Source organism: Mytilus californianus, unplaced genomic scaffold (genome assembly GCF_021869535.1).
Source record: "Mytilus californianus isolate M0D057914Y unplaced genomic scaffold, xbMytCali1.0.p SCAF_4, whole genome shotgun sequence".
In the NCBI taxonomy this organism is placed as follows: domain Eukaryota; kingdom Metazoa; phylum Mollusca; class Bivalvia; order Mytilida; family Mytilidae; genus Mytilus; species Mytilus californianus.
In genome coordinates this window covers 16,983,659-16,996,837 of record NW_026262690.1, presented here as the reverse complement: position 1 = coordinate 16,996,837, position 13,179 = coordinate 16,983,659, and the positions used below count along the sequence as shown (strand labels likewise).

At 32.8% G+C, this 13,179-nt stretch overlaps 1 long non-coding RNA gene across 1 annotated transcript; it reads left to right on the top strand.

Moving 5' to 3' along the window:
* Positions 1-326: 326 nt before the first annotated feature.
* On the top strand, positions 327-11,044 carry LOC127737587 (uncharacterized). Its single transcript, XR_007999704.1, has 3 exons — positions 327-454; positions 6,038-6,212; positions 10,003-11,044. It is a non-coding gene; the product is annotated as an uncharacterized LOC127737587 (long non-coding RNA).
* Positions 11,045-13,179: the final 2,135 nt, after the last annotated feature.

The following is a 13,179-nucleotide window of genomic DNA, read 5'->3' as shown; positions in this document are numbered from 1 at the left end:
AATTGTAATCACTTTTTCTTTTTATCTCCATGAACTTTAAAACACACCCGAAGCAACATCAGAAATTATTTCATTTTCACTGTGATTATAGTCTAGCTATGGCCAGGGATTGGTCATAAAATTAAATAAACACCGAAATTATCTTGTTTGAGTTACTGTGACAAGCTGTTATTTTGATTACCAAGAAAATGACATTTTCTCTTGTTGTATATTAACTTACTGGTTTGCCATTTAAACAGGTAATTTCATTCATTTATAATTTTGTAAATCAATGTTCTTTTTAATATGATTTTAATATAATTAAAAATGGGTGAATGCCTTGCATTTGTCATCAAATTGTATAAAGCCGAAATTCTTTTGGATGAATTTTATACTTTGACTATCTGTTATATTGATCACCAGAACAATGACAGTGTTTAAAATTGTCTGTTTTTCAATAGTTTGCTCTCGCATGGTGAGTACGACATTGTATAAATATGTACTTTTTATTGGTGTTTTTATTTTGGTAACTTATTTTTTTTTTATATCGTTTAGAGCATTTTTATTCAAAACATCTACGTTACAGACTCGGGACGATTTAAAGGTTGCACGTTATAAATGCAGATGTTTCACAAACCACGCCTCTTTTGGGGAAAATTTAAATTCATAGATATTTTGTTTTTATTTTCCTACTGTTTCCTAGAAATAATCTGTATGCTTCATCTCGTAGAAACACAACTTGGGAATGTTACCAGTAGAGATACACATGGATATCGGCCAAATTCTGAGAAAGACCTAAAGTGAAGGGAGGGGTAGTACAGAATTTTAGCAAAGTTCAAATCGCAGTAATTCGAGGCATATAAATGTTGAAATATGCCCCAAAGCACTAGATTTTGACCTTTGAAAAAAACTAGTACATATAAATAAAGGCAACAGTAGTATACCGCTGTTCAATAGTCATAAATCGATTAAGCGAAAACAAATCCAGGTCACAAACCAAAACCAAGATAAACACATCAACTATAAGGGGAAAACAACGGAACAACAGAAACACTGAACTGCTACAAAAACAAACGCCAACATACATATATACGGACGTTGTGATAACAACTACCATATTCCTGACTTGGTACAAGACATTTTAAGAAAAAAATGGTGGGATGAACCTGGTTTTATGGCTAGACAAACCTCCCGCTTATATGGCAATGTTAAAAATATCGCTAAAATGACAACATTACGTGACAGGAATACAGTACTAATAAACGCAAGAACGCTCAGGAAACAGAAATACATAAATAAATAATATATTAATACATTACAACATGTAAACCTCCCAATAATTTACGACAGTACACCAGTAAACCACAATAGAATAATGAACTCTGCGTCACACGAATGTATCAACGCCACAAAAAGTGACGTCACAAGTAAATTTCTAAAAATAGGATATAAAATTGGGATTAAGTTTGTAATGTTGTTATTTTATGTATTTTCTAACCATTACAAGAATATTAATATAGAATTGTATTAGTAATGGTGTAATTATTTGTATTTTCTAACCATGTCGGGTTTTTTTTTCTTAATTAAAACTGTGTAAAAACAAATTAATCCTGTGCATATAGTTGCTTTAAACTAAAAATCATATAAATGAAAGCTGATTAATAATCTTAACTTTTGCATACATACAGAAAATAGAAATAGAATTCAAACCACATACGATAAGACATAACACAATATCAAACAAGACTTACAAAAGAAACATCATAACTTAATACATGAATGTTGGATGTATAAATACCGAGACACGTCTAATACCAATGCGAATTCACACTCGGCAAAACAGTCATATTCGGGAACAGGTCACGTTCGGTATTTAGCATATCAGACGACGCAGATGGTAAACCACAATCTAAGACGTGGTAAAAATGTCGTTAGTTAGTTTAGACACAGACACATCGTATAGATCAACCAATTCGTCATGGTGTCCATAAAATTTACAGAGTGTCATTTTTAATCTTTCCTCCTCCTAACTCTATTGGAGCAGTTTCTGCGTAAGAAGCACACTCTTGTAGATGAAGTCCGTATAGTGTGAACACACACGATCATAACGTATCAACTGAGATATGTCAACACCATACGATGGGGCAGAGAGTTTGTTACTGCTGAGAAATTGGAAATTGATAGTTGGGAAGTTGTCATAGATTTAAGTGTGAAGTTGTCCATCTGTGTCAATATTGATGAAAAGATCAAAGTATGAAGCAGTCCTTCTAGTATCAGTAGTATCCTTAATTTCAAGTTCACTGGGATATATCAGATGTAAGTTCTGACTGAAAAATGGATTATTCAGTTTCTAGTGATAGGGCATCATCAATATATCTGAAAGTAAAATTGAAGAATTTCGGAAGGCGCTTTTTCTTTTTGTCTTTTAGAAGCTTCTGAATGAATTCTGCTACATACGAGTACAAAAACAAATCGGCCAGTAGGGGTGCACAGTAAGTGCTCATTAGAATACAGACTTCATAAATTATCAACTATCCATTCTAGGATATAATTTTATACGTAACTTAATAGTAAAAGTGGCATAGTTTTAGCTGCAAAAGGAGTTCCTATGGGAAATTGCATTGTCTATATTAACAGAAGTACAACCTATATTGGGTGAAAAAAGAGAGCATGTAGAATTTCACCAAATATGGTTTATCTCACAGATTTTAAAGAAATTAACTCAAATATAAAGTTTGATAAATATTTCATGAAGATTGAGAAAAGCCTGGGCCTTAGATATGATTACTCAGAATATATCCAGTTTAATGTATGCATTGATTACCTAAAGCCCTGTATGCAAAGTAAGTCCACGATATATGCATATAATTATATAATTTTAATTGTTAAGCAGTCCTTATATTTACTCTTCGCAGTCATTGAAACTCATAAATCCTTGATGCACATTGTGGTAAGGGTGTTTTTGTCCTGTCGAAAACACATAAGTAAGCCGTAATACCTGGATGTGCTTTCTTCTAAACGCGGCATAAAAACAATACAAGCTAGAGGAACAAAAATACCTCTGAAAACCTCATAGTGTGTTCCATCATAAAAATATACTTACTATTCCATATTCACAGAAACAGCAGAATTATTTAGCAAATTTGAGGCCTCAGTGGGAAAAACAGAGAAAATCCCTAAACCCTGGGTCATGAAACAGAATATTTAATCTGTAAAGGCTATGATTTTATTATTATAAAGGTCTTTTGTATAGAAAACAATAACCTTCCTTGGAACTTATGCAAAAAACAAATTTTAGCAGTCAGTTTTATAAAACGTTTAATGAAAAAATATCAAACTGGTAACTTCATACATACATTTTTTGCAAATATGACTTTGTTTAAACAATTCTGGTTCAGATATTAGCCAAATTATGTCGGATATATGGTCAAAGATGATATTCGATTTCTGAACTGACCATTTGATGCCAAAATTGTGAACTTTTATGGATAAATGGGCATACAGTACGATCTGGACTGGAGACAGAAGCGGGATTAGATACTTTATCTTATTTTGAATGTAGGAATGATAAACTATTAAAGTTTCCATTTACAGTATTTTCAAATGCGTTCAATTTGTTATTAGAGAAGTTTCATACAGATTCTATGCATTTCAAGTCAAAAAAGGGTAAGCTGGCAACAATTAAAGTCTTGTTTTCAAATTCTTAAAAAATTTTAAATAGGGGTGAGGGGTATTTAATGTACTGTAAAAGAAAAGTTAGAGTACATGCAGAGATTTCTTTTGGGCTATGATTCCGAGAAATAAGTGTTGTTGTAAGTAAAAGTGTTATCAGGATTTTTCTATTTGAATAACTGTTAGTATATTAAAGTGCAACTTATAGCTTGACATATACTGTAGAAAACCTGTTTATGGATGACGATTTCCATCTAAATGTCCTTACGGTTAGGTAATTTTGATTGGTGTTCTTTCTAGGTGATACAAATCCCACATATCCTGTTATTCCTATTTGAGTAACGATTATCTAGGTCCAGGCGGGTAAGAGCAAATAAACTCATCATAGATACCAGGATTAAAATTTTGTATTTGCGCCAGACGCGCGTTTCGTTTACAAAAGACTCATCAGTGACGCTCGAATCAAAAATAATTAAAAAAGCCAAATAAAGTACGAAGTTGAAGAGCATTGAGGACCAAACATTCCTAAAAGTTTGCCAAATACAGCTAAGGCAATCTATTCCTGAGGAAGAAAAGCCTTAGTATTCCAAAAATACAAAGTTCTACAAACAGTTAATTTATAACTATGACCATATCAATGATAATTCATGTCAACACAGAAGTGCTGACTACTGGGCTGGTGATACCCTCGGGGAATAAAAACTCCACCAGCAGTGTCATCGGCCTAGTGGTTGTAAATAAACTCATCATAGATACCAGGATTGAAATTTTGTATATGCGCCAGACGCGCGTTTCATCTACAAAAGACTCATCAGTGACGCTCGAATCAAAAAAAGATAAAAAGGCTAAATAAAGTACGAAGTTGAAGACCATTGAGAACCAAACATTCCTAAAAGCAAGACAAACAAAATGTAGTATTGTTCATTATTAAAAGCCTTAAACTGACCTTTAGACGTAATTTCAAATAAATTGTCCTTTAGGTGGTTATCACGTTGACATGTTTTATCGGTTTATCAGAGGGAGTGGCTTCATTATGAACAAACCCCGAGTATTCTAGTATAAGGAACTGCAGGAGAAATCAATTCATGGAAATACATTGTGTCAAGTACCTTCGAATGGAAATCAATGGCCTGTTAAAAGAACAAATTAAGTAGGACACTTTTGATAACATGTTTGTTTTTGTAGTCGGAGATATTTTCGGTCCCTTAGTTCAGACTTTGCACTAACTTTCCAGAACCAATGGCATACATTGATCCATAGATCTCCAATCTTAATGGTATATGTTGTAACATGTAACCTTGTCTTAAATAAACATCGTTATGCCCAAGAAATTTTAAATGTATAGTACGAACAATCGAACGGTAAGTTAGCTTTACAATAAACACAATCATAGATAAATTATGGCGAAAAGGGGAAAAGACAGTTTATTCAGTGGCATTAGAGATATAATGATTTGATTTGTCTAAAACAAATTGTGTGTATTTATATACATTGTGACCCTTAATTCTTAATTAGTAAGTGCTAAAAGCAGCTATGGTCTGTATTTGCTGATATCTGCTGAATCCATTGTCTGGAAGACGATTTAGTGAAACTGTCGTATTGGTCTTTTAAAGTCCATATGTTATTTTCAGGTGTGCGTTTTTCACCTTGAATTTTAAATCTTACTGAATTTTACGCTTTATCAATATACATTCAAACGTTATCCTTAACAAATTTAAAAAAAAAGAGAATTGTGAATTAATAAAAAAAATAGCTAACTAGGTTTTGTGTCTGCATATACATATTTGGGCGACCAATGTTTATTTTGTATCGTTTGAAAACTCTGTCACTTAAAGTCTGTATTCCATACACAGCACAGGTTCTCCTAAACTTTTTGAACCATTGAAATGTTGTTATCTAGTAACGTAATTGTCTGATGTCTAAATATTATTACGATATTTAAGAAAAGAAAGAATAATTATTTGTTGGGCATGAAATCAAAACTCTTATGTAATTTCGATAATATATTATAGAAATGCGCAGTTTTTCATATTGTCAATTGTTAAAATGTCTTTAGCAAAGTTCTCACAAGGAATTGTCTTGTCGTGGTATTTGTTTGAAGGGAAAACAACATGTCTATATTGAAAAAAGTCGTTCTTAAGAAAACATGTACCGTTCACGACTCTATATTATTCGTGCAGGTCCTCGATATTTAAGTTAAAAAAAGAAATAGAAAATGGTCTTCTGACTGTAAACGAGGAAACATAAATATAGGTGACATGTAATAGGTCAATAAACAATGTCATATGATAGAAAGGTCCATAGAAATATACTTAAAACCTTGCAAGATAAGAGATATATTACTTATAGATCTTTAAACAGTTGTAATATGTATTTCTTCTCTCAGTTCACAAAAACTACTGCAGAGATTCTTAGACCAATGCAGAAAGTAAGCATACAGCCTACATATGTCAACTGAACTTTCAATGACCAGACAAAAAGGTCAATGTATTACATGAACGTCGTCGCTCCGCCAGATACTACGGGGAAATCAGATGATGGTGTCTTCATTTTCACCAGAGGTATAATACCACTATTTAATTTAAAGATTTAGAAACTGATATTTATTAACAGTCTTGTTATAGTGTTTTTGTTCTGTTTCCATCACTAATATGCATACACTGGACATGAATAATTAGATATGTAGTAATTACTTCAAAAGCGACCTCACTACACAAATAACCAAAATACATTAATATACTAATGAGGAGATGTGCTATGGTTGCCATTGAGACAAGTATACACCAGAGTTTAAAAAAAGTGAAAGTAAGCAATTATAGGCCACCGTACGCCCTTCAACAAGGAGAAAAAACAAATACCGTAGAGTTGACTATAAAAGGCCCCGATATAAAAAAAAATGTGAAACAATTCAAACAAGAAAACTGATTTAAACAACTTCACCTGCATATGGGATATACATTTCCCAACTCATTCGGCATTCAAGAGCTTGCAGCTGCTACTCAGACTTTATAAAACGGCACCAGTGTCTGAACAGAAAGTTGATGAACCAGGATTATGTCAAAGAACGTCTCGTCCTTTTTCTGAAAAAGGTTCATCGGAAGATACAAAGACGTAGTTGATAAATATTCCGTATCAACTTCACAAATAATACTTGATAGTCTTGAAGTATAGATTCTAGGTACTGACGTTGTTTATTATCTTAAGTACTTGTTATAGTGTTCATTTATTTGTCTTTGTAAATTATTAACCTTTACTGTTTAGTCCACTTTTGGTAATATCCTTTTGGCGTTGCTCGGTACTTATGCATCCCGCCAATGTGTTGTTGTGCTGTGGTCATTTTTGTATTCTTGTCTTTCATTTTTGCTTATGTGGTTTGTCTATATGCCAATTTAGTTTTTTTCATTGTTGATATACTTGTTTGTTTTTATAGTGGTTAAGATTATAACACGATGTTTACTGCTGTACCCCTATTTTTGACATTTTTACCTATTACGTCTGTTTGTTTTGGACACACATTGTTGTCAATATAATGGAATGTTATGCGCATGTCATACAAGTCAGAGGTTTAGTTAGCTATAAAACCAGGTTTAATCTACCATTTTCTACATAAGAAAATGCCTATACGAAGTCAAGAATATGACAGTTATTTTCCATTCGTTTGATGTGTTTGAGCTTTTGATATTGCCATTTGATAATGAACTTTCCGATTTAAATTTTCCTTGGAGTTCGGTATTTTTGTTATTTAACTTTTTAAAATAAAACAATTTACGAAAAACAAATATGACAGACATTGGCCTACGACTACCACTGTACTGCAGGCTCCTGACTTGGGACATGCACATAAAGAATGTGGCGGGGTTAAACATTTTTGTGAGCGCTCAACCCTAATCTAACCTGGAACAGTGGTGTAAGAACAAACTGTAAAAATCAGTTGCAATTAGCTTAACTCAAAAGATCGGTAATGGGCACAAAAACAACTAACACAAAAACAATAGCCACAAAGCACCGATATAAGAGTACTCGCAGTTACTGAAAGCTAGTTCAAAGCTATTTATAACATGCTCACCCAGACTAAAGTATACATCCAACGGATGTACTGTTAAGACGTCATAAACATAAAGTTTCAACAATAAACACTGTGTATTATTTTTTGTTACCTGTAGCAATATCCTACAGGGTAGCCGCCATTAATTCCCAGTAGAAAAAAGTATCAAGGTTAATTTGTAATTATAAAATATGCATATATATATTTAACCATAGAATATAGTACTTTCATGGTTTAATACATTCGTTCTAATTGTGGAAGTTATACCCGATATATGAGAGTGTATTTGCATTTAACGGAAAACTATATTTTGAAAGCTTTTCTGAATGCATGACCAAAAAACGTTGATTCATTTAGATAAAGTATCCAGTTTTGGTTTATATTTGCTTGCGCGGTATCCCTTTTCCGGCATATTCCCAAACTGCATCCATCAATAACCTGAAGTTCTCCTTCCAGTTGATGGGCTTAGGAATTGGATATTTCGGGCTTTTGGCAAAATACTCTATTAGTTGTTCATTGTTACCAAGGTCTCCATTATTATCATGATCAGCGGGACTATTTGTGTATTCGGATGATGCAAAAAAGCAATCAAAGGTTTGACTTTTCCATCTCTAAGGACATATTTCTCTAATAACCTCTTCAGCTTGTGGTTGAAATATTTGAAGCAATCATAGGTGTGACATGACTTGTGTGTTTTTTCTTTTGAAACAAAAACAGTTAGGAAGAAAAACAAGTGTACATTAACAAATATTTAATTGTTCGTATCTATGTCTTTTGGTCTTAATGGATAGTTGTCAGACGACTTCCGAATTCGTGGACTTTCCCGTAATTTTCCTATGTAAAAATGTTTATGTTATTACGTCACAGTGAGAACCGATTGTTCGATGACGTCGTTTGCACTGATTGACTCCCGGTCGACCTGTGTAACTCATTCATAAAAAACAACTCGAGTTTGGTGTATTAGAAATCATACACATCTCCTTAAATTTATATTGAACTTTTTTCCGATGATATTCACTAGTTGGTAAACCATGTTACATTTGAGTACACACATCTGTAATAAATACGTATATAGTGTATATCAACTGATTGGCAAATTCATAATTTGTTTGCGCTATTCCAATCATAATACTCCCACGTCGTATGCTTTTTTGAATGGGTTTCCTCGATGTCAATCGATGTAAATGCCGTCGTTGAATGATGGGGTAAGAATATAAGCATTCTACGGGATAATGCACGAATTTGAAACAGAAAGTCGTCAAAAAATTGAAACATAAACACAAGATCATAAATATTTGTTGAAAGCCCATAAAAGTAAGATAATCAATTAACTTCGCCCGAATTTGTATAGGTATTCTATTGTATGTCACTTATGCACTTTTCTTCGTATTTTACGTCAATATTAATCGTGTGTTCAATCACGGGAACAGCAAATATTTGCTTTCAACAAGAGCTCTCCAATCCTAAACAAAAATGCAGTCCTTGTCCTATTATGATAGTTAAAATTCACCGGGGCTTGAACTTATACTGATTTTACCACGGGTTGGACCTTTATACTATCGCTCGTGGTAAAACATTTAGCATAAAGGGCCAACCCGTGGTAAAATCAATATATATAAATTTTCTTTTCCAAAAAGTGTTCTGTTCATCGTCCAGAAGCAAAGGCAAACTGTGGTGTAGAACACCACCATCTACTATTTCAAAATGTATTTCTGTATTTCAATTAGTTTTCAAAAACTACATTGTCATTTTATACATTTTGCCTTAAAACTGGTGTGAAGCGTTAAATTAGTATGCTATCGAAAAGGTTAACAATTTCTACACGAGGGCAAGTTAGGTTAACAATTTCTTCACGAGGGCAAGTTAGGTTAACAATTTCTTCACGAGGGCAAGTTAGGTTAACAATTTCTACACGATGGCAAGTTAGGTTAACAATTTCTTCATGACGGCAAGTTGGGGTAACAATTTCCTTACGAGGTCAAGTTAGGTTAACAATTTCTTCACGAGGGCAAGTTAAATCATAAGATTTGTTTCCGAACTTGCCCTTTCAGAAACAAAACCGAATCTCATATCGAGTTAGGCCAAACGTACCATCATAATAATTTTGATTAATATTTAAAATACATATTTAAGATAAATGTTTTATTGTTTTGTGCAAATAATTGACTTAAAGTATAGAAAAAGCGTAATGAAAGTATACATAATGTAATATGCTGTCCAAATACTTACCTATCTACTAAACTATGCACAATATATAATTTAGTTTGCAATAAATATATAAAATGAATATTTAAATTATGTTTTAGTGTCGGATATAGTTGAGACTTCATCGGTATTCGACGCAACCATTACTATTGAGAACGATCTGGAACCTTGGAAATCTCATAAAATAACTTTATCATCCGTTTCAACCAAAACTGAATTTGAAATATATGTAACTAGTCATGGGGACATGACCGAACAAACAGAGTTCTTCGATATAGATTGTTCATATGAGGTCTCGAGGACAAAATCTCTTGGGGTAACAAAGTATGTTGGAAGATATAAAGGCTGCAAAGCGGAACACCTAGATTCCATTCCAGTATTCAACGGTAATTTAAATATAAATGGGGATGAACTAGGTTTTTACTATGATATGAATAGAGCACCACAATATTTCAACATGACATTTAATTCTAATGGTATAGAATTACATCTTAACGAAGAAAAGGTGAAAGCAGATAACGGTAACATAGATTGTTTATACTTTGACATGATAATATCACCATACGCCGGATGGCTGGCAGAACGTCGAAGATGGCGATTGGATATTGTTCCAGAATCCTCCACTTGCCGCAGTAAACGCATCTATTAAATTCTGAAGTATGACTATGACCATCAGTATTATACTGCTGTCTCCTATCTATGATAGTATAAGCCGACATGCGTGAACGAAAAGCCACTGTAATGTTTAGTAATGCTTTTAATTTATTATCTGTATAATAATTATATTTACAAAATCATGTACTCCGTATATTACAAAATGTATTTGTTTAATAAGTGTACAACTAAAGATTTCAACACAAAATTTATTCTATTTCGAAGTGTCATAGAACATGGTGTCTTTGAGACATAAACGTACATGCTGATTACAGAGTATGAGAATAAACGGAGACATTACTATATCATATACAATATAGTCACTAAGTATAAGTGGTTATCGTGACAACAACCACTGGTATATAAAAGATACAATAGTAAGGGTCAAACATCTTTTTAATAGTACGACAGCATTCTTCGATTAAGTATGGCAAATAACGTGACATCAAAATGGATTCTATATTATATGTTAAAAATATGGTGTTTCCACTGTTTTCCCTTACGTTCTTGATTAGACTTTTAAACAGTCTTGTGATATGTATTCATTTTATATAATTCATTTTTGACAATGAGATGTGGTATGATTGCCAATTAGACCAAATATTACCCAGTCTTCACATATTTTTTTCAATCTACAGGCCCGAAGCTGAATTAAACAAAAAAACTTAGTTAGGTTCTATTGGCCTGTAAGGGGGATTTTTAAAAGCCTGGGCAAGTGGGCCTGTGGTTGAGCGCGTAGACTGGTTAAATGAAACCCAACACACTGTATGGTAGAGCATTATTAGCATTGTTGGAATTACACCCAAGTGTTACAGAGAGGTCAGTTCCCAATCACGAATTAAAAAAGTATAAAATGTTCTTGTAATCAAGTATCATTTTGAATTGATAATTTAGTATTTTTCATGAAAAAAACTTTGAAAATCGGTAACATCAAGATTCATGTATAATTTCTTCAATATTTTCACCCATTACAATGCTAAAAAATCTCTTTAAGAGAGATTCAAAGCATGGGTGTTCTTTTTCCAAGATATCAGTACTCAACAAATTGTCAAGGTTTATATTTAATACCATAAATGAGACCGACGTAGCACGACAATCTACTCCCTTTTCCCTTTTGAATCCGATGCATAGTCACTGTAATACTCGGTTTAAAATCTTAACTTTTTGTTATAAATCAGGCCGTTGGTTTTCTCATTTAAATTGTTTCACATTTTTTCATGTCTGGGCTTTTTATAGCTGACTATGCGGTATGAGTTTCTCTCGTGTTTGAAGGTGTACGATGACCCATAGCTACTTATTTCCATGTCATTTGAACCAAATCGCCTTATTTCTATAAATTTAATTGGTATTGGTAATAGGTGATATGTTCATGCCGTGTGATCTTTTTCTTCGATTCTTTGTTTTTCACACCAACGTAACAGATACCTGTTTCTTTCGACACAACTTGGCCTAGTAACTTATACGTTCGCTGATTTAATTAGTTTATATCTTAGTATTATGCTTAATGCCAAAACTGCTTCCGTCTTTTTTAATACTCTATCCATTACGATTTCAATAATATCGCGGGTATTGGAATACAGAGTTACATGTATTCGGTCATAATTATAAATTTTGACAATGCAGATGTGACGTGTTTCTTGCTTTTAATTACTACTTATGTTTAAATGTAAATGACTGAAAAGAGATATGGTATATACATCTATGACACATTGACAACAACGTCAGAAATAGCAAAAAGACAACTAGAAATACAGAGCTTGCTTGTCTTCTTGAACAATTAGTTCCTTAATTGCGTAATAGATTAAAAAGGTTTTAAGAATGTTATATTGGGTAAGTATTTTAAACACAATTTCATTTTGTGGGAAGGTCGTATTGCGTAATTATAATTTATACAATTTAAATATAGTCTTATGTAACCCTGCATTGCGCATAACATTAAAATAAGACTTTTAAAATACTGCATTGCATAATATAAAGCTAGACTGTATTATCTATTGATATTGAATTGTAAGATAGTTGATTTCCAATGCCCGATTCAACGTTTAAAGATTTTAATGCACCAAATCATTTCAGTATGACAAAGTGTAATTAACAAATAAGAACGCATGGAAAAGTAAAATAAAAAAAACAAATGTATTGACATGTTTAACAGTTTAAACCCGCCACATTCTCCATGTGTCTTTCCCAAGTCAAGAGCCTGTAATTCCGTTGTTTGCATTGGTTAATGTCGTTTATATTTGTTTTTTTGTAAATTGTATTGTTATAAATTAGGTCGTTACATTTCTCGTTTGAATATTATTACATTTTTCAGTCAGAACCTTTTTTTAGCTGATTATACAGTATTTGTTTTTCATTGTTGAAGGTCGTACGGTGACCTATAATTGTTTATATCTTCGTCATTTGAACTTTGGTAAATAGTTGTCTCATTTGAAATCAGACCACATCTCATTTCTTTTATGTCGCCCTATCATCTCACTTATCACACACGTGCTCATCTCAACTTCCATGATTCTGTGTTGATTGCTTTGAAGGTAACAATCTGTAAACGTCGGCATCAGAAAAAAGATAAGTAACCAAAGTTTTCGATCAAATATCACCGAATGAAATATTTATTGTCGGTTGTA